This window comes from Ornithorhynchus anatinus, chromosome 7 (assembly GCF_004115215.2).
Source record: "Ornithorhynchus anatinus isolate Pmale09 chromosome 7, mOrnAna1.pri.v4, whole genome shotgun sequence".
NCBI classification, from domain to species: Eukaryota; Metazoa; Chordata; class Mammalia; order Monotremata; family Ornithorhynchidae; genus Ornithorhynchus; species Ornithorhynchus anatinus.
The window spans coordinates 44,633,627-44,657,206 of record NC_041734.1 but is presented as its reverse complement, the minus strand read 5'-3'; the positions used below and the strand labels follow the sequence as shown (position 1 = coordinate 44,657,206).

Here is a 23,580-nt window from a genome sequence, read left to right as displayed (position 1 = left end):
GGGGGTTAGAACCCATGTCTTTCTGACTCCTATGCCCGTACTCTATCCCCTAGGCCACGCTACTTCTCATTGATTGACTGAAGTGTTGGCTCACATCTCGCACTCCACCTAGCTGTCATTGGCTTGTTATGGTGTACTGGGATATTTTAAAGATGCAGAACAACCGATAAATTAAACATCCATGCTCGAACCCATATTTGCATGTGGCAACCAAATAAATGGGTGCATGAATGGGTGATTAGACATTCAATTACTCCATCTGCACACACTAGCTTTGATGTCTGTGCAGGTGCAGATGCAACTTGGAGTTTCAAAATACTCTTTGGCCACCACCTCTGCTGCACATATAAGATACCAGTTTAGAAGGCAAGACCTTCAATCTGATTGCTCCGTTTCGCTTCTCCGATCAAAGCGTCTGTAAAAGTTTTGGGTCCTGAGTCATTTTCCCCTATAGACGTCATTTTCCTTCTCTGGAAAATGGGCATAAAAAATCCCTGCTCTTTACCCATTTTTCATTCTTGTCATGGGGATGAGACACAAATCCAAAGCTGATGATCAACCTCAAAGTAGATGTGGAAATTGATATTTCAATAAATAGGCTACTAATCCTCACTACTGCCCTACTACAACACAGCTAACACACTTTATTCCTCTCAAACCAACCTATTCAGTGGGCCACATTCTCATCTCTCTCGCTATCCACCTCCTGCTCACGCCTTCCCTCCACCTGGAACTCCCTCTCCTTCTAGCTCCAACAGACGACTACAGTCTTCATTGTCAAAGCCCTAACAAAATCACATCTCCTCCAGAATGCCTCCCTGATTAGTCTCTCATTTCCCCATCCTCTACGGCCACTTCAGCATCACCTAGGCACTTGGGTATTCAATCCTTAACTCTGCTGTACTTCTGTACATCTACTTAATTCCTTCACGTTACCTGTATTTTATTTTAGTGCCTGTGTCCACTGTTAGGCTGTAACAGCTTATGGGCAGGGATTCATTTAATCATATTTATTGAGTGCTTACTGTGTGCAAAGCACTTTATTAAACACTTGGGAGAGTACAGTACAATTACAAATCATGTTCACGAACTCAATCGTTATTTACTGAGCACTTAATGTGTACAGAGCACTCTACTAAGGGCTTGGGAGACCACAATATAATGGGCACTTTTGCTGCCAATCATGAGCTTAGAGCATGAGCTTACAGTCTACTCATACTCTTCCAAGTACTTAGTATAGTACTGCACAGGGAGTAAGTTCTCAATAAATACCATGGATTGATTCTCAGGATCAGAGGGAAGGGTGCTGAGAAGCAAATTCTTCAAAGACAGTACAACAAAAGGAATGGGAATGAAAAAGAAAAATGAACTTAGAGAAAGCAAATAAATCATTAAGAGATAGCAGAAGGACTCTGGAAACAGAGCCCGGCTGGTACATTTGAAAAACCTTGATTCTGCTGCTGAAGATAACAGGCAGAATCCAAGAAACAGCAGTGACCTAGTGGAGAGAGCAATAACTTGGGAACTACAAGGACATGTATTCTATTGCTGGCTCCGCCACTTGTCCGTGTGCACTTGGGCAAATCACTTAACTTCTCTGTGCCTCATTTACCTCAGATGTAAAATAGGGATTAAGACTGAGTCCCATGTGGGCCATGGCCTGAATCCAACCTGATAAGCTTGTACCTACTCCAAGGCTTAGTACAGTACCTGGCATATAGTAAGCACTTAATGCCATATTAAAAAAAAATTAATGGTATTTTCTGAGCACTTACTATGTGCAGAGCACTGTACCAAACTTTTGGGAGAGTACTGTACAACAGAATTAGCAGGCATGTTCCCTGCAAAAAAAGGCAAACATTAAAATTGGAACAGCAAGAAACCTCTTGATGTCAAAAAAGGAATGCAGTGTCTACACGGCCCATGCTCAATTCAGCAGTTGGGTGCTGACAATCTCTGGGGGATTTTGTGGGGTGGACACTTTCAAAATTTCTGTCAAGTTGAAGCCAGGGTAGAGGGTGATTGAGGAGTGCCATTCATATAGGGTGCATCCACAATAGCCTCTGGGGACTGACTGCTGGGACTACAAATTCCAGGAGCTCACTTGTATCACCCTAATACAGGCACTGAGGTCTCAGTATCCACCTCATGCCAACTGGGACTGGAAATAGGAGGGCAGGGCAAATATAGCCAGGAAAGAGCTCTAGGTCTTCACAGATAGCCATTACACTTCCCTATACCTAGAAAATTATAATCCCAGGTGGGCTCTTATTTGGGCTGGAAGCCTCTGACAGGACAGTCACTTCTCCCAGATGTGTTGTCAAGAATAAGGAAGAGGCGGAAGAGCCTCAACTTCCAGTCACTGTGTCTGTTACCGAGCACCAATATAGATTGCCCCCAACACTTTACCTGAGCTCCTGGTGGGCTACTAGCCAGGCATATCCCATAATGAGTCATAATGATTGCAGGAGGAATCAGGCACCCAGGCCACACTTTGCCCCTCTGTTTTAGATGGATATATGCTGCCCAGTGACCCTCCAGCAAGTACTCCCCTTCCTTGATTTCCTGCAGCCTGTTACAAAGTCCATTAGTAACTTTACCACCAGCACAAAACCCATTCATGAAATTGTGACCAGGGAAAAATATGAGATAGCCTTTATTGGACTGAAACACTCACATTATCTATTCCATCAATAATAGTAACCAGGAAGAAGACTTACTTGAGAGATAGCCAGCATCGATGTGTCAGGCCATTGAAAAGATGGTTGGGGGCAGCGGGGATGGAAAAGTCACTCATCCATTAGGTTATATTAAAGGAACAAAAAACCTAAAATAATATTCATTTCAGTTCATTTAATCCTTAGCAAGAGATGCCACAGGGAAAGGCCTAGCAGCAGGCAGCAAAGTCTAGTCTGAGAACCAGCTGCCACAAGGAGACAGATGAAGGAGAGATGGGAATTCTGAATGCTAGCAAATCAAAGTTATTTATTTAGTGCTTATTGTGTGACCACACTGTGTTAACCACTTGGAGAACTACAATTCAACAGAGTTGGTAGACATGTTCTGAGCCCACATGGAGCTTAGTCTAGACCTACAAGAGCACAAAAAGGGTAGGTTCTGAGGCATTAGTGGAATTCACAAGTTTCAAGGGCCTAATTTCCCACTCAGAGGTCAGAAATGAATTGTTAATGAATTGTTAATGAATTGTACATTGCCTTAATTCTATTTAGTTGCCATTGTTTTTACGAGATATTCTTCCCCTTGACTCTATTTATTGCCATTGTTCGTCTGTCCGTCTCCCCCGATTAGACTGTAAGCCCGTCAAACGGCAGGGACTGTCTCTATCTGTTGCCGACTTGTTCATTCCAAGCACTTAGTACAGTGCTCTGCACATAGTAAGTGCTCAATAAATACTAAATACTACTACTACTAAAAGTCTTCAGAGTAGAAGTATTTTTGAGATTAGATTTCTCAACCTCTGACTGCCTTTTCATAGAGCTCTCAGAATAAGCCAAGAAATATTCAGCAGAATCAAGACACAGTCTAGCATTTACCATATTCCCCAGGGGAGTTGGGGGTCACTGAAACTCCCTCAGTACACGGATCCTTAAGCAAAATGATGGCGGCACACAGACCTCTTCCACTGATGGCAGAAACAGTAGATGCAGTGAGGAGAGTGGAGCCGCTGAGAGGCAGTGGTTCCTTCTAGCACAGTGGCACTATGGGAGTTCTTGAGTCCTGCTACTCTCCTGGTGTCCCTACACCAAACTAGACATCATCTGTCATTCTTCATCTGTCCTCCCCATTTCTTAGAGTGACAGGTAAATTTCTGAAGACATTATCCTTGTCGACAACTCCACTATCAACTCTACTGTACTCATCTAAAAGCTTAGTACAGTGCTCTGCACAGAGTAAGAACTCAAACACCATTGATTGAACAAAGATGCTTAGGTCTGCAGCCTAGGTTTCCAGGGCTCTGCTCCCTCCCCACCACCTGTTCCAGTATCTGTGCACAAACATTTTGGTGGTACAAGCAGGAAAGAATGCTGGAATGGAGGGAGGAGGCATGTTAGGTTAAGTCATGGGAGAAAATACTCAGCAAACAAACATTACAGCATGAGTTTACTATCTTGTTTTTGTTTTCACTGTTCTTCTTCAAAAGCTGAAACTGTACTTCTCTCCATAAGCCATTTCCCCAAATAATTTTAATGAAAATGATGAAAATAATATTGAGAACCAACTCCACTACTTGCCTGCTGTGGGGTCCTGCGTGAGGCTAATTGGCCTCTCTATGCCTGTTTTCCTTACACTGAAATGGAGATAAAATACCTTAGACTTATAGCCTAATATGGAACAAGAACCATGCTCAATCTGCTTATCTTGAATCTGCTCCAGAGTTTAGAACAGAGCTGGACATATAAGTGCTTAATAAATACCATAATTATTATATGAGGGCAAAAAAAAAGCTTGCATTTCCATGTACTTTCTGCCCTCAGAAAGTCCCATCTCTATTCAAACACAAATATGCAATGCACAAATATGGCCTATTAGACTGACACCCTAAATTTATTAAAGGCAGGCTAATCCATATTTTTACAAATAATAGTAATAATAATTACATTTGAGTTCCCACTGCGTGCAATTAACTTGGGCAGTATAAATTTTAGATGTTCTTCGATTGTCAGGAGCTTACACTCTAATGGGGAGAATCCAAAAGAGTAGTAATACCCTGATATGTATATAGTAGACTTATTTTTATGGGCTATAACAACTACACAATATGGTCCCTAATATTCCATCTAGAAAAAAAGGCACAACAAACTTGGCACAGTAAACTGAAAGTCTTCCATATGTCGAAGAAACTCTTACTGACCCAAAGACCTGGAAAGTGAACTTAAGAAAGGGAAGTAGGGAAAATGGTGAAAGAATATATATCCATTTTTAAAATGGACAATTCCCAACTATAAAGAATGTTATAGGAACATTTTCATTATGTAAAAATCCATTTTATTTTCATGTCATTCTTGGATTACATCATAAAAATTCTACTGCAGTCTCACAGGTCATGAATCCCAAGCTATAAATTGACTGCATGCTTATAAATTAAACCATTCATGGACTTCTAAAAAAATGCCTAGATCATTTTAAAATCCTGATACTTAGGCTAAAACTGTAATAACTATGTGTTATAGAGCTCTCTGAAGAACTTAAAAATGTTTTAAAATGAAAGTTTGATTTCTGGAATTTGTGAGCTTTTAATACTACTCAGCATGCTATATTTAAAAATAAACAACCCCACAGCTTTCTTCCTCTAACTCTTAAAACAAGGCTTTCTGGGTGGTTAACTCTTCCAAAATGGAAAAAATAATCATAATTGTCATCACCACCACCTTATTAATCATCAACGGTTTTATTGAGCACTTACTATGTACAGGGCACTGTATTAAGCCCTTGGGAGAGTACAACAGAATTAACATTCCCTGTTCATAACTGGCTTACAGTCTAGAGGACAAGCTTAGAGTCTTGAAAACTGTAATCTAATATGATACTTCAATTTTTTTATAGCACTTTCACACCTATTACCTCAGTTTGTTCTCACAGCAACAGTCTAAAGCAGGGATAAGTAGTATCTCCATTTAACAGAATGGAAAACTGAGACAAAGTTATATGAATTGCCTATGGTCACATACTAAGTTGGGACTGGAACACATTATTTTCTACTAGGCTAAACCTTTTTTGAGATGGACAACAGACGCTAAAAAATTTTGATAATTGTTAGAATTTTATTTGACATTGAAAATTGCCCACCTGCATCAGAACTCACCATTAGCAGTGTCATCTCACCCAGAAATGAGTCTTCTGGCTTTCTACCCCTTATCTACTCACTCTCTTCTCCAACCATACCCCAGCTTGCACTCAACAGTCCGCTCAAGATATCCTGTTCATTGTGTCTGTTCTCATCTCTCCCACTACTAATCCCTAGCTTGCTCACATTCTCCCTTGCCATATCCAACAGCTCTACTCATCTTCAAAGCCTCTCTGTAATCAAATCTCCCTTAGGAGGCCTTCCTCAACTAGAAATCAATCTCCCCTCTTTATTTGTATCTACCCAGAACTTAGCACATAGTAAGCACTTAACAAATACCATAATTACTATTAGTATTATATACCCCAACTCCCACCTCAGCCCTTCCATACCATATAAGCACCTAACTCACTACCTCACAACATCCAATTCCTTTGTATATACATCCTATGTAGTCTATTACTTCCACCTTTCTGCACTGTATTTGTCTCCCTTTCCCTCTGTGTAGTACGTTCCTTGAGGAGAGGGGTCTTGAATACTAATTCTGTTGCACTTCCTCAAGTACTTAGTGTTCTGCACAGCGTAAGCCCTCAATAAAAGCTATAGATTGATTCCTGAAAATGTCACCTCAACGAGAGCAGCCTATACATAGTGCTTCCTACACACCGAGGGGATGAGACTTACCTTTATGTGAGGGCACGTGTGTGCATACACACACACACACACACACACAAACACACACACACAAACACACACACACTATATATATATCTATATATAGATATATATATATATATACACAGTCTCTCTCTCTCTAAACATTCAGCTGAGTCCATATCCTGTTTTTACTGATTGTGTGCTGAGTTTCAGCAACTCGGCTATACCCAACCAACTAAGAGACTGTTCTTTAATCTAATTTACAAGGAACAGAGTCAAATTTTCATGGTTTCTTGCTCCACCCCTATAAATTAGATTAAAGGATATCCCTGTAGCTTCAAAGGAAGCAGAAGAACCTTGTGAAAAAAAGAGTAGAGGAGAGAAAGGAGGAAAGCAGAAGATGAAATAAGTTTAAAATAAGGGGCCTGGTTGTGTTATCACAAAACCAACACACTGTGGGTCTGTCAGCCACTACAGTTTGGGGGTGAGGAGGAAGGGTTTCAGGCCAAACAGCTACAGCAGTATTGTCCAGGCATGGAAATTTTGTGCACTGTACAATTTTGCCCTGGGCTACTTTAATGACAACTAGCAGCACCAGAGTCAACAGCCTGCATAGAACAGGACCACTGTAGCGAGCCTGGACCCATTTTTGGTTTGGCCCAAATTTTCACATCCAGTCCAGCCATTTGAGGGCTCAGATCACAAGGAATGGAACCAGTGCCAGGCTAGGCTAAGGACAGTCTCTGCTGGAGAGGGTGCTGGCACTTCTAACCTTGGCAGAGTTGTACGCTGACATCTAGGTGAAGAGACAGAGCCATTTGATGAGCAAGTCACACTTTTCAGGGTTTGGAGCTACTAGCCAAAAAGAAGGCTAGTTGGGAACACACAAGGTTAGGTCGGGATCCCTGTTTGATTCAAGATGTCAAGAGAGAACTCAGCAGCAAGGCCCCAGGAAGGAGGATGACAACAATGACAAAGTTGGGGGGGGGGGGGGTTAGGCTACCCAGCCACCTATACTACCTCTGCCCTCCCTCCTCATAACCGACAGACTCTCCCCAACTTCAAAGCCTTATTGAAGGCAAAGTGTGGCTCAGTGGAAAGAGCCTGGGCTTCGGAGTCAGAGGTCATGGGTTCGACTCCCGGCTCTGCCACTTGTCAGCTGTGTGACTGTGGGCAAGTCACTTAACTTCTCTGTGCCTCAGTTACCTCATCTGTAAAATGGGGATTAACTGTGAGCCTCATGTGGGACAACCTGATTCCCCTGTATCTACCCCAGCGCTTAGAACAGTGCTCTGCACATAGTAAGCGCTTAACAAATACCATTATTATTATTATCTCCTCAAAGAGGCCTTTCCTGACTAAGCCCTCTTTCCTCTTCTCCCACTCCCTTCTGTGTCACCCTGACTTGCTCCCTTTATTCATCCCCCCGACCCCCGCCCCCAGTCCCACAGCACTTACGTCCTTCTGTCCATATCTGTAATTTATTCATTTATATTCATGTCTGTCTCCCCGTCTAGATTGTAAACTCACTGTGGGGAGGGAACGAGTCTGTTTATTGTTATACCGTACTCTTCCAAATGTTTAGTACAGTGTTCTGCACATGGTAAGTGCTCAGTGAATATGACTGATTATTACCACCACTGAACCACAGCGGAGCTGGTCCAATATGGGTCATTACTTGGAATTCCCAAGGCAAACAGAAACCTGTTATTCTGGTTTGCATCAGGAGCTCCAAGTCTCAGCAGGGAAGGACCAGTTCTGGCAAAGCCAGGAGGTTGCTAGCTGCTCCATTCCATCCCCTCCCTCAGCCTTAGCCCACCTCACACTTCCATGTCATTCTTGGAGTTGCCATCTAGGCATGGCCTTTCTGGCCAGTGTGTTATGGAATGGTAGCTCAATCGACTGATGGCATTTATTGAGTGCTTATGTTGTGCAAAGCACTGTAATAAGTGCTTGAGAGAATACAATATTAACAGAGTTAGTAGTCAAGATTCCTGCCCACAATGAGCTTACAGTGGGAGCTGTAAAGCTCATCTCCTTGTTTTCCTTTCTACACCTCTCTTTTTCCCTCTGACCTTTTCCTTCTAATAATAATAATGATGGCATTTGTTAGTGCTTACTATGTGCTAAGCACTGTTCTAAGCACTGGGGAGGGGGGATACAAGGTAATCAGGTTGTCCTATGTGGGGCTCATGGTCTTATTCTCTATTTTACAGATGAGGTAACTGAGGCACAGAGAAGTGAAGTGACTTGCCCAAAGTCACACAGCTGACAAGTGGCAGAGCTGGGATTAGAACTCACGACCTCTGACTCCCAAGCCCAGGCTCTTTCCACTGAGCCACGCTGCTTCTCCTTCCACAAATTCCTCCTCCACTCTTTCCTCTCCCCCTGCCCAGTACTGTCCCTCTCTTCCCCTTCTGGTAACCCTAGCCCCTCCATACAGCCTCTCCCCACAATCTCTGTCAACTTGGGCCCTCAGAAATCTCATCATCTTACCTGGAGTATCTCCTTAGTTGTTCCAGCTGCTCACCAAGTCTGCCAGTGTCTGAAATATGTCAACAACAGATAGAAAACTCACAAAAGATCAGTCACCAGGGCCCATAGGGGGCAAGAAGAAGAAGGGCAAACCAGGTGGCCACAACTAAAGAGAGAGAAGTAGGAAGGAAGTCAGTGAGGGACCGAGATAATCAAAGAAGCTCTCCCCAGGGAGTCAAAACACCAAGCTACCTGCTGGTATTTGAAGAGAGCAAGGAGGAGGAAGGAGGAGAGGAATGAAAGCCAAGGAAACAGAAGAAATAAAAGAGAAAGATGAGAGAAGCTGATCTGCTTCAGAGATGGGATTAAACAGGGCATCTGGACTCCAAGCCAGACCCCTACACTCTATGGCCTAAACTCCAAATCAGAACCAAAGTTGAGACAAACCATTACACACACAGCCAGTGAAGAGGAGATGGCAAACACCTGGAAGGCATTAGGACAGTATTTGGGAAACTAAGGTCATTTCTTTTCATCCATTTCTCAATTATTCATGTTATTCGAAGATAAGGCTAGCTGGGATCATTGAAATCTACTGATAAACCCCACAAAATCCTCAATTTAAGCGCTAGTTTCAGCTTCCTCCCTGATCAAATCTAGTACCACAGCTGCATAACTAATTTGAGTTTCACCTCCACCCCATTCCCACTTTATTGTGGAAATTCTAACAAGGAATAAAATGATCAGAAAAGCAGGTCCCATAAGAGAGGAGAGACAAAAAAAAAATGAGACCTGGATAAACTGTGGAACATCCACAGTTGCCAGCAAGTTGGATATAGAAATGTTTATTCTGGTGCTACATAGTAATGGTATTTATTAAGCACCTTCACTGGGCCAAGCATTATGTGCCAGTCCCTGAGTGTTCGAATAGAGAGCAGGCAAATAAAAAGAGTGGAAACAAGGGATTGCAAAAAAACAACAGGGAACCGAGCCAATAATCAAGTCAACAATGTCAAGAAAAATAAATGAATAGTTCTTGGGGGGGGGGGGAGGGGGCGCACACACCAACAGCCCCAAGGCTTTGACAGCTTAGAAAGATGGGTTGCTCCTACATGGTATCCTAAGGTGCTAAGGGAGGCTGGTGAAGTACACCCTTTTCTTTTTCATCTATTTTAATTCTCAGTGACCTAAGTTTTCAGTGCTTTCCTGAGTTCCACTGGTCTGATGGCTACACTCTACTGGACCTGGATTTATGTCTTCTTTTAGTATTATTTTGAAATGTTAATATGTTCTGTAGCTAAATCAACCATAAACCCCTGTTTGGCTGGGACTACTGTGAATTATCAGGCTGACTTGGGGTTCAAGACCGTGGGAGAAAACATCTCCAAGCATACCTGATTCAGGTTACAGGCTCTGTCAATTCATGTCAGTTTTCTCACCCAACTCTTGAGGTGACCAAGAGCTTCTTCCTTCCCACGAATTGAGGGAGCTTTCAGCACTAACTACAACCCTCTCCTCTCTATCCCCAATCAGCAGAGGCAGATTTTCTATGCTAGCGAAGGTTCTGATTCTGAGCATCCTTCAAGGAAGGATGAGGAAGTCACTGAATTGAAGGAGTCACCCTCTCCATCTTATTTAACAAAAGACTTAATTTTGCCCATGGAAATTTTGCCCTGTTACAGGGAAACAGTGTGGCCTAATGGAAAGAGCAAGTGCCTGGGAGTCAGAGGACTTGGGTTCTAATCTCAGTTTCACCACCTGTCTGCTGTGTGACCTTAGGCAAGTCGCTTCACTATTCTGTGCATCAATTCCCTCATCTGTAAAATGGAGATTTAATACCTGTTCTCCCTCCTACTTACAGTGAGCCCCATGTGGGACCAGAGGATCTTGTATCTACCCCAGTGCTTAGTACAGTGGTGGGCACATAGTAAGTGCTTAACAAATATCACAAGTATTATATTATTATCATTATTGTTCCAACTTGCTCTCTTTCCCTTTCTCTCTCACAGCAGAAGCCCTGCCCTATTTTCTTTAGCATTTAAACAGACCACCTCTTTCTAGGGAACTCGCCATCTTTGTGAAATTATCTGCTGAAACAATTTTCCCTGGAAGAAAGCCACAGAGGGTTATTTTTTGTTTTCGAAGTACATTTTTGCTTTAATCAGAAAATGTTTGTGCCTTTAGCTGTCAGTCCTGCAGGACATAATTGCTTGAATCAGCTCAATGCACTTAATGCCAGCGTTATTCACAAACTAACTACAAGAACGAGGATCCTAAGCCAAGAAAATACTGATTTATGTGTTATCTTAGGACAAAGTATTACCCAACTGATCAGAAGACACAGGTCCCTAAAATATAATTAAAAGGACATTGTCAAGGCTGAGGAGCCAAAACTTTGACCTACATATTTTTCCTTGTCTATTTTGAGTGGAGTGGGTTATGTAAAAGGGAAAAACATTTTAAAAAGTGCTTTTTCAATTATTTTTTAAAAGCAGACACTTTTGTAAATTAATGCCAGTAAAGGAGCAGTGTGGCTTAGTGGATAGAACACGGGTCTGGGAGACAGAAGGTCATGGGTTTTAATCCTGGCTCTGCCACATGTCTGCTGTTTGACCTTGGGCAAGTCATTTCACTTCGCTGTGCCTCAGTTACCTCATCTGGGAAATAGGCATTGAGACTGTGAGCCCCACGTGGAACAGGGACTGCGTCCAACCCGACTTGCTTGTATCTACCCCAGCACTTAGTACAGTGCCTGGAACATAGTAAGCAGTTAACAAATCAGATAATTATTATTACTACTACTACTAACAATAATAATAATAAGGAATCTGTTTCCCCACATGTTGTCAGTGAGGAAGAGATTTTTAAAGCACAGATTTAAAGCAAATTATGTTCAAGATGCTAACCTAAGGGTATTGAAGAGGTCCACTGGCCTGACCACAGATTTTACCCCATCTGGAATGTAATGATATTTGTTAAGTGCTTATTATGTGCCAAGCACTGCTCTAAGTGCTGGGGTAGATACAAGTTAATCAGGTTGGACACAGCCTCTGTCCCACATAGGGCTCACACTCTTGAGCCTCATTTTACAGATGAGTTAACAGGCCCAGGGAAGTTAAGTGACTTGTCCATGTGGCAGAGCCGGCATTAGAACTCAGGTCCTTCTGACTCCCTGGCCCGTGCTTTATCCACTAAGCCACGCTGCTTCTCTCATATTACCTGATGAGCAAATACCCAAGAGGGCCATATTCCTTTTCAAAATGGCTTACAAACTTAAAAAAGGCATCAATTTTCCAAATGAAGAGTGCCACCGGCTTAAGAGAGTTTATCCCCAAACCCTAGGTGGAACTATTGATTAGAGAAACCTATGAATTATTTCTCTTTAAACTCTTTCCCCAGTCAAACCTCTTTCCCCAGATTATAACCCCTCCAACAATTTCACCTCAGCACTTCTGTGCCACCCGAGTGCCTGTGAACTCTCAACCTCCCGTAGCACTTTGAACAAATCTATAACTTAAGCACTAACCCTTGTACTATTGCCATATCTCTTTTTCTTCTATCTGTAAATGATGCCTGACTCTTCTCCTAGAATGTAAGCTCCTTGAGGGTAGGAACCATGCCTATTAACTCTCTGGTACTATCACAAACCCTTAATACGGCACTCTACACCCTGGAAGCACTCAATAAATGGAATTTATTGACGGGTTAATCCATTAACGAAGAGGTTCAATTTTTCTAAGGAATATTTTTCTCAGCCAGTGTGCAGAAAAAAAAGCTCACTGCCTTTAGCATGGGGAATCCAGTCAACCAGTTTCACACCAGAACAGCTTTCAGATCGTCTGTCTTCTGTCTTTATATTTGGAAGCTATTTTGAAGTTCCCAGCCTCCTTCCATATCAGCTCTTGGTACTGAATTCCATTGGTCATAGGCACCCATGTTCAGAGGATCCTGGGAGTGGAACGCAAAATAGGGGGGACATGGGTTTCCCACAGAGAAACACTTTAGGTTCAGGCAGACCACCACAACACATATTGTGTGGTGTCATTTGACACTACATGCCTGGAGCAAATAATAATAACGATGGCATTTGTTAAGTGCTTATAAATGTGCCAACCACTGTTAAGCACTGGGGTGAATACAAGCAAATCAGCTAGGACACAGTTCCAGTCTCAATCTCCATTTTACAGATGAGATAACTGAGGGACAGAGAAGTGAAGCGACTTGCCCAAGGTCACAGAGCAGAAATGTGGCAGAGCTGGAATTAGAAGCCATGACCTCTGATTACCAGGCCCGTGCTCTTCATGCACCTGGGTTTCCAGCACCCACAAGTGCTATCACTGGCCACCTCACTCAACTGTGAAACTTCTAGTCAGATTCAGAGGCATCTAGAACATCTCAAACAAAACTATCTGGATGAAAAGTTTTCAACTACAATGATGAAGTGTCAAATCGAAAAGTATTTCTAGTGGACCTGGTCACTTCAAAAATCTTGTTGGATAGAGAAGCAGCGTGGCTCACTGGAAAGAGCCGGGGCTTTGGAGTCAGAGGTCATGGGTTCGAACCCCGGCTCTGCCATTTGTCAGCTGTGTGACTTTGGGCAAGTCACTTAACTTCTCGGTGCCTCAGTTCCCTCATCTGTAAAATGGGGATTAAGACTGTGAGCCCCATGTGGGACAACCTGATTCCCCTGTGTCTACCCCAGCGCTTAGAACAGTGCTCGGCACATAGTAAGCGCTTAACAAATACCAACTATCTCTAAGATCAATACTGTTTTGATCCCCGTAGACATCCAGATATGTATGGATAGTGATGGAGAAACCCAAATTCGTCACTCAGATAAGAGTCAAAAAAACCTGTATTCTAGTCCCAGCCCTCCTACTGAAGGAGGTGCACCTCTAAGTCTCAGTATCTCCACCTGTAAAATGGGAGATAACTATTCTGTTTCACAGGAACAGTGTAAAGAAAGATTTTATGGGATAACGATTTGCACTATACATACACACCCCTACATATACACAATGTTGAAAGGGTTTTTGTGACCGGTAAGGGAAGCAGAAGGTAAAGGGGTTTCATTACGTTTAATGGGTGAACACAAAAAATCCATCCAGTCCTGTCAGTATACTTTGCTTCCACATATCATGTGACCAAAAAACACAGAAGAGCAGCACCCCCAGGCAAATGGGATTTAAAGCATCATCCTATATCTGTCCAGTAAGTCCCAACCAAAAACTTGATGGAAATAGAGCAATAAGGAATGGTGACGCTATGAAGCTTCTCCATAGTGGTGACTATAGTGACTATTTCCATGAGAAGCAACAGTCTGATAGGCACCATTCAGAAGGAAGTCTATAAATCAGCTGGACAAAATGCTCCCCAAAAAAGGGCTGAGTGGCCTAAAAATACAGCATGGACCTTGGAGTCAGAAGGACTTGGGTTCTAATCCTGACTCTGCCCCTTGTCTGCTGTGAACTTGGGGCGAATTGCTTAATTTCTTGGTGACTCAGTTATCTCATCTGTACAATGGGGATTAGGACTGTGAGCCCCATGTGGGACAGGGACTGTGTCCAACCCAACTACCTTGTATCTACCTCAGTCCTTATTACAGTGCCTGACACATAGTAAGCGCTTAAATAACATATATTATTATTATGATTATGGACAGTGTCTGGCCCGATTAGCTTGTGTCTACATCAGGGCTTACTAGAGTGCCCAGCACGTAATAAGCACTAACATATACCATTAAAAAAAAAAGAAAAGAAAAGGAGCTAAAACAACCACCTCCTTTCCTGCAATAATGTATACCTAGCAATCAGGAGGAAACCATTCTAGGTTGCTGGCTATCATAGGCTCCTTCCTGTTACAAGGAAATAATGCAGAGGAAGGAACTATGCAGACAGCACTTCAGAGGTAAGATCTGTGGTCTTTCTTGTCTTTCAGTTTTTTTTTTTTACATCGCTTAGCCAGTAATCACCCTACACCAACAAGTTCAGCACAGAAAAATTAGGCCAGGCCTAAGAAATTAGGCCACAGGTATCCTAATAAGGGGTCTCCTTGGGGGAATCCACGCTCAGAGCTTTGAGGAGGATTTTTTGTTGTGACCCTGGAAAATACAGAAAGGACTGGGGAACACATTTCTGGCAGGTAAATGCAAAATTCAAGGTAAGACATTCTGAACCCATCTAGAGGTAAAGAAGCATCTGTTTTTAAGTCTTATATACCACTTCCGGCCCCAAAGGTCCTAAACTCTTCTTCTATCAACCATACTGACTGATCACTTACTTTGTGCAGAGCACTGTACTAAGCCCTTGGGAAAGTACAAGAGAATAAGCAGGCACGTTCGCTGTCCAGGATGAGCAGTCAAGAGGGGGAGATGAGCCTTCCTTTCCTCTTCTCCCACACCCTTCTGCATCACCCTGACTTGCTCCTTTTAACCAGGCCCCCTTCCCAGCCCCCCCACATTTATGTACATAGCTATAGTTTATTCATATTCATGTCTGCCTCCCCCTCTAGACTGTAAGCTTGTTGTGGGCAGGGAATTGTCTGTTTATTGTTATATTGTACTCTTCCAAATGCTTAGTATAGTGCTTTGCTCACAGGAAGTGTTCAATAAATATGACTGACTGGCATTACCTAGTGTGTTTAGGCAGCAGTGACCCCCATTTAGCCACATCCACTATTTTATTGACTTGTGTCTCTATCCACACCTAGAAATGCCATCCTGAAGGTGCTAAAGAGCTGCAATACAAGAGGCAAAACAAAAACCTGAAAATTAAATTAAAACAATTGGTGCTTCCAAAACAGATGGACAGAAGCTTGGAGAAAACCTGAGTAATCCTGAAAAGCCAAGAAATTAACACAACAGACCAGGAAGAAACCAACTTTTGGCTTCTTATAGAGGCCAATTCCTGACTCATCTAAGGACAAAAGAGGAAATATTTAAAAAAAAAAAAACCTGGAAACAGTAGCCAATTATATAGTGGTGTCAACAGAGGGAAATAATTTCCTTCCTGACTCCTGCAGGGGACAGTTATGCCTCAAGGCAAGAGAAGTGATTATCTAATCAAACAAAGCATGGTCCAAACAGGGCGATATTTTGGCTTCTGTGAGGTCTCTTAGGTACTTAGTTTTATGAAGTCTCCAAGCAGACATTCCCCATTTACTTGCACCTATGATTTTTCACAGGGCACAGCTCCGTTTCTGTCTAAACTCTCCTTAAAGGCAGGCTGAGAGACCAGCTACATTCCAGTTGTCTGTTGAATATTTCTTGAAAGCAGGTAGGAGGGAGGCAATCTTATTATACCCCTGGACTACCCAAGGAAGGAGGTGGGATTTGTCCAAAATTATAAGATGACAGTGGTAGAGGGAGGAAAGACACCAATTGTGTGTTTCTTACTCCCAGGCAGGTTGAACAAGGCCTGTTGTTAAAGCCTTATGTCTTCTAAATTACTGGGCATGAGCTTGAAGTCTTGCAGACAGATAGTGAATTAAAAGTGGGGGGTGAGGGGAGGAAAATCAAGAAAATTATCTTTTTCAGCAAGAGAGAAAGGTCCTCAAACTCTTATAATTTCTCATTCATTCTCAGAATTTAAAGCCCCGGAGTTTAGTAGGATTCTCATTTTACTGAAAACGATATAGGCCTCATTGATTCTGCTTCCCCGATTAGGGCAAAGAGGCTCTCCAGATGGCAAAATGAACCTTACTGGATCCAGTCACTAATACCCCATCACTAACAACACCCCACCGAAAGATACCACCACTGCAACTCTCCTAGTGTCCGCACTTTTAGGGAAGCGTGAACACAGGATTAAACTAAACTCCACAGTGGGCTCCTACATCAATCAATGGTATTTACTGATAATTTACCATGTGGGCACAGAGCACAGTACTAAGTGTTTGGGAGAATACGATACAAAAGACTTGGTAGACACGCTCCTGTGTATTAATTGCCTGCAAGGAGCTACTGCTAGCCCCGCTTATTTACCTATACCCGAGACGTACACCTAGCCCAGCAACACTGTAAACAAAGGATTTCAGAGTTTTCACACACAACCTGGGTTCTAATCCCTGGTTCACCACTTGCTTGCTGTGTGACTCTGGGCAAGGAATGTATTCCTCATCTCTAAATGGGAATCCAATGCCTGCTCTCTCTCCCTTTTGACCTTGAGTCCTTGTACCTGATCTAATGATCTTTTATCCATCCCAGGGCTTAGTACAGTGTTTAGTACATAGTAAGTCCTTAAGCACCACAATTAACAGCATTCACCCCAAGTCAATAAGAAGAGGGGGAAGAAAGAACTGAGCTGACTATTTTAGATGAAACTACCCCAGATTTTCTACCACAGGAATAGCATGACGCTTTCTATCAACAACTGAGCTCTGGTTTAAAATGCCCTTGCCTTTTTAGGTTGTTTCTAATTTATGTCAAGCAAACCTCAAACACCAAAAGAAAAAAAGGAAACCCCTTTTTCAGCGACTAATTGCTAGTCTAGCACTTTACCCCTCTTGGACTATTCAAGATCAGAAAAGTGGTGTAAAAAATTGCTCCGACCATGCCAAAGCATTGCACACTGATTTTAAGGAAAAATCATTTTATGGCAAGGGGAAGTGTGTGTTTGTGTGTGTGTGTGTCGGGAGGATTAATTTAGTGATGATGAGGCTGATGGGCCGTCTCCGCATAGAACTCCTGAACAAAGAAATGATATAAATAACAGTGAAAGCTAGCTCATTAGAAATGTGACCATTAATCAATAGGCCAATAATGGTTACAGGAAGTTGATGGAATTCATTTGGCTACTGACCACTCAAAAATAAGTTACCCATGGATCCAAATTGGTGGATTCCTCACTATGAGCGGCCTAAGAAATGATTTGAGCAGAACTCTTAAATTGGGTTTACATATCTAAAGTATTTGATTTTGATACAAATCCCAATTGCAGCATGCCCTGTCTCCCTCAGTAATGGAGCAACAATTTAGTAAAGTCTACAAAAGAAGGAGAGTGCCAAAATCAAGTCATAACAAGTCCAAGAAAAGGTTCCAGGAAGCTGCCTTCAAGGACATTAAAGCTCTCACTGTCCTCAGCTTTACAATCAGGGAAAGCATTAACTGTGGGCATGTTGATTAGCAGGGACCTATAGAAATCAGTACTGGGCACCTGTAGATAAAGCAATAGTCTGGAAAACAAAGAAAATGTTGGAGAAATTACTCTACTGCTGAACCATTCTACAGAACAGGAAGCTGGAAAGGGTTCCTTCAGGCATGCTCAGAGACAGGATGATCCCAGGATCCTACAAACCATTGGAAATCAATCAACTGAAAAAAGGATGTCTTCCAAACTTTGTTTATCCCATTTTATCCAGTACGCCCACAAACCTTCGGCTCAAATGCAACCTAAATTGGCCCCAGTATGTCTCCATAAACCTTTTCTCTAATAAGATTTCTTTTATTTTATGAAGGGAACAAGCAACTTTGCTAAAGAACTACTGTGAAATGATTGAAGTTCCCATGCAAACAAACCATTAACTGAGTTCAAATGCAATTTAAATTACCAGTTGTTAAAGTGCTCTTCAATTTTGTGGTAAGTTTCCAAGGAGAATTACATGCTATATACTATTTAATTGGTTGTTTTCTATTTTTTAACATCCATTTATTCCCCCCCTTGTATTTCAGAAAATGTCTATAAAAACTTCCCTGAAAAAAATTAGACATTGTTCAATGGAGATTAATCTGAAGACTGAATAGTACAAGAGAAACTGCTGCAGGATTACCGAACTCAGCTGAAATTGGTATCTCTGACACTTACAGAACACATGACAAACAGAAAAGTCTACCCGTGGCAACCTTCTGACAGAGATGATTTGGAGATGCAAAGGAAGGGGATTTATTTGAAAGAAAAGAAGCCTCTCAAAATGCACTTTTAAAATCAGTTTATATAGAGTATGAAATGTGAAGCTAAAGAGAATAGGAGAGCATGCAAATTTGATCAAATAAGGCAGAGGTTTATAAACTCATTTTACAAACCTTAGACAATCTTAAGACAGGAGATGGGAAAAACAAGTCATAGTGGGGAATCAAAATTAATAATAAAATATTCTTCTCCTACACCAAAAGCAGGAAGCTGGTTAAAGAATCCAAAGGGTTACTTGATGAGCATGAGGCTATGAGGTTACTTGATGAGCATGGGAATGGAAAGGAGATAACTGAAAGGCTCCTTATTACTATTAACAAATGAATAATTAATAATAAACACCTATTATGTATATACCACTGTTCTATGTGCTGGAGAAGATACAACTTAATCAGGTCAGAGACAGTCCCTGTCCCACAGTCACAATCTAGCTAGGATGGGGAACAGATTTTGAATCCCCATTTTACTGACGTAGTAACTAAGGCACAGAGATATTTAGGCATTTGCCCACAGAAGCCATAAGGCGGAGCTATGATTGGAACCCAGGTCCTCTGACTCCCAGGTCTGTCCTCTTTCTACTAGGCCACAAATTTATTTGGTTCTGACATCTCACCTCCTCTAGGAGACTTTTCCACAAATGAAGCTTTTTCTCCCCATATGTTATCCTCCTATTATCAAAATTTATGTATTCATACCCACCTACAGTTCTTTTGTACAAAGTATCCTATTCTAGTATTTAAGCATTTATTCATTCATATATCTAGGTCTTCTCCCTTCTACCTGTAACTTATTTTATGCCTGTCTCCCCCACTGCACAATAAGCTCCTTGGAGGCAGGAAACATGTCTTCTAACTCAATTGTACTCTCCTAAGTGCTTAGTACAGTCCACTGCACACAGATGCTCAATAAATACTACTACCTCATTCCTTCCTAAGGATGGTATCTAGGGAGGGTCTCATACCCAAATAGTTATTTGCAGCAGCCAGATCAGAGTACTGGACCAAACTGTGGTAAGCACACAGGATGTTTTCGCCAGATAGGCAAATCACCAGGATAGGATGGCAGCCAGCCAAGCATTCTGAATGAACTCAGAGGGGACTAGAAGCAACATGGCCTAGTGAAGAGAATGGGAACCCAAGGTGATCCCTAGAACTTCTCTTCCAGATGAGGGCTCCTGCCAGGCCTACAGCACTGATGCCATTTAGAATTCTAGGTAACGCTTTCTTGCCAATAGTCTGTGACTTAATAATTATAGTACTTGTTAAGCCCATAGTATGTGTCAAGTACTGTATAAAGCACTGGGGTAGATAAAACAAATGAATCAGGTCAGCCACAGATCCTACCTAAAACTCAACATGAGCAAGACTGAGCTCCTCATCTTCCCTCCCAAGCCTGGTCCTCTCCCAGACTTCCCTATCACCGTGGATGGCACGACCATCCTTCCTGTCTCTCAGACCCGCAATCTCGGTGTCATCCTTGACTCGTCTCTCTCGTTCACCCCACACATCCTATCTGTTACCGAAACCTGCCTGTTTCACCTTTACAATATCGCCATGATGCGGCCTTTCCTCTCCACCCAAACAGCTACCTTACTGTTACAGGCTCTTGTTATATCCCGGCTAGACTACTGTGTCAGCCTTCTCTCTGATCTCCCTTCCTCCTCTCTCGCCCCGCTCCAGTCTATTCTTCACTCCGCTGCCCGGCTCATCTTCCTGCAGAAACGATCTGGGCATGTCACTCCCCTTCTTAAACACCTCCAGTGGTTGCCTATCAACCTCCACTCCAAACAAAAACTCCTCACTCTAGGCTTCAAGGCTCTACATCACCTTGCCCCTTCCTACCTCTCCTCCCTTCTCTCTTTCTACTGCTCACCCCGCACGCTCCACTCCTTTGCCGCCCAACTCATCACCGTCCTTTGGTCTTGCCGATCCCGCCGTCGACCCCCGGGCCATGTCCTCCTGCGGTCCTGGAACGCCCTCCCTCCTCACCTCCGCCAAACTAATTCTCTTCCCCTCTTCAAAACCCTACTTAAAACTCACCTCCTCCAAGAGGCCTTCCCAGACTGAGCTCCCCTTCTCCCTCTATTCCCTCTACCGCCCCCCCTTTACCTCTCCGCAGCTTAACCCTCTTTTCCCCCCATTTCCCTCTGCTCCTCCCCCTCTCCCTTCCCATCCCCTCAGCACTGTACTCATCTGCTCAACTGTATATATTTTCATTACCCTATTTATTTTGTTAATGAAATGTACATCACCTCGATTCTATTTAGTTGCCATTGTTTTTACAAGATGTTTTTCCCCTTGACTCTATTTATTGCCATTGTTCGTCTGTCCGTCTCCCCCGATTAGACTGTAAGCCCGTCAAATGGCAGGGACTGTCTCTGTTGCCGACTTGTTCATTTCAAGCATTTAGTACAGTGCTCTGCACATAGTAAGCGCTCAATAAATACTATTGAATGAATGAATGAACATGGGGCTCACGATTTAAGGAGGAGGAACAGGTATTTTCTCTCTACTGTTAGGGAAACCAAGGCAGAGAGAAGTTTACTCACTTGCCAAGGCCACTTAGGAGGCAGAGCTAGGACTAGAGCCCCAGGTCACCCAACTCCCTACCCCATGCCCTTTCCACCACACCTCACTGCCTCCCCAATGAGGGCAATCCACTCTTTGTTTCACCAATCCTTTACTGGTGCCTTTGTCAGAGAAAAAACATCGTGCTGGACTAATTTTTTTTCCTGGCATTTAAGTGATTACAATGTTCCAGGCACTGGTTTTAAGCACTGGAGTGCCTATAATGTAATCAGGTTGGACACAGTCTATGTCCCATATGGGGGACTCAGGCTTAATCCCCTTTTTACAGGTGAGGTAATTGAGAAACAGAGAAATTAAATGGCTTTCCCAAAGTCACCCAACAGATAAGTGATGGAACCAGGATTAGAACCCAGGTCCTTCTGACTCCCGGGCCCATGCTCTAAACACTTGGCCACGCTGTCAATCATGGTACAGTAGGAGTTCTTCTGTAGAAAAGGAACAGGTGAGAAAAACCATCTCGAATTTGAATATGCACAGCTTTTCCGAATGAACTGCATCCACAGTACGAGGCTGGTTCTCAGAACCTAAGGCTTGTAAAGCTGCTGCCCTGGTTAATCACACTAATTCTGCACACCGGGCTTTCCTTCGACATTCTGGCTCCTTCCCATGGCACCAACACCCCTAGATTCAGAAATGGGGGAGGGAGAAAGCTAGAGAAGCAACTTCTGTGCTACTGGGGAGTTGCCCAAGCCGGAGAACATACCTAGAGTTTTACGTACAGAGCTGGCTGCTCACCAGGGTGAGGAAGTGCCAGACAGACCTGGCCTGGCATGTCCAGAAGCTGATTCCAGCAGCTCGGTCAGGAGTCCCGGAAAAGCCTCAGACTCCCCTGTGGTGGAACGTGGCTATACAATCTAAGACTTGGGCTGTCATTTAATGAGCCACACTCAGGACAGAGATCTTGTCAGATTCATTCATTCATTCAACAGTATTTATTAAGTGCTTACTAAGTGCAGAGCACTGTACTAAGCACTTGGAATGTAAAATTTGGCAACAGATAAGAGACAAACCCTGTCCAATGACTGGCTCACAGTCTAAATGGGGGAGACATACAGCAAAGCAAAACAAAAACAAGACATCAAGATAAATAGAATCAAGGATATACACCTTATTAACAAAATAAATATGGGAATAAATAATATATACAAATGAGCAGAGTGCTGAGGGGAGGGGAAGAGGGATGAGCAGAGGGTGGGAGGAGGGGAGGGGGAGCAGAGGGAAAGGGGTGCTCAGTCTGGGAAGGCCTCCTGGAGCAGGTAAGCTCTCAGTAGGGCTTTGAAGAGGGGAAGAGAGTTATTTTGGTGGATGTGAGGAGGGAGGACATTCCAGGACAGTGGTAGGACGTGGGCCAGGGGTCGACGGCGGGATAGGCATGAACGGGGGACAGTGAGGAGGTGAGCGGCAGAGGAGCGGAGTGTACGGGGTGGGCAGTAGAAAGAGAGAAGGGAGGTGAGGTGGGAGGGGGCAAGGTGATGGAGAACTTTGAAGCCAAGAGTGAGGAGTTTTTGTTTCATGTGAAGGTTGATAGACAACCACTGGAGGTTTTTGCAGAGAGGAGTAACATGCCCAGCGCATTTCTGTAGGAACATGATCCAGGCAGAAAAATGAAGAATAGACTGGAGTGGGGAGAGACAGGAGGAAGGGAGATCTGAGGGGAGGCTGACACGATAATCCAGTTGGGATAGAATAATGATAATAATAATAATAACTGTGGTATTTGTTAAGCGCTTACTATGTGCAGAGCATTGTTCTAAGCGCTGAGGTAGATACATGGTAATCAGATTGTCCCACATGGGGCTCACATTTTTTAATCTCCATTTTTACAGATGAGGTAACTGAGGCCCAAAGAAGTTAAGTGACTCGCCCAAGGTCACACAGCAGAGAAGTAGCGGAGTCGGAATTAGAACTCATGACCTCTGATTCCCAAGCCCATGCTCTTTCCACTAAGCCACGCTGCTTCTCTAATTATAAGAGCTTGTACCGCATGACAGCAGTTTGGATGGAGAGGACAGGGCGGATCTTGGTGATATTGTGAAGGTGAGACCGGCTGGTGTTGGTGACAGATTGGACGAGTGGGGTGAAGGAGAGAGCTGAGTCAAGGACGACACCAAGGTTGTGGGCCTTTGAGACTGGAAGAAGAGTAGTGCTG

General features: G+C 43.2%; 1 protein-coding gene across 3 annotated transcripts in view; it reads right to left on the bottom strand.

Moving 5' to 3' along the window:
- LOC100080375 (LIM domain containing preferred translocation partner in lipoma) overlaps positions 1-23,580 on the bottom strand; it is a 721,700-nt gene that overhangs the window by 631,483 nt on the left and 66,637 nt on the right. The window lies entirely within an intron of this gene.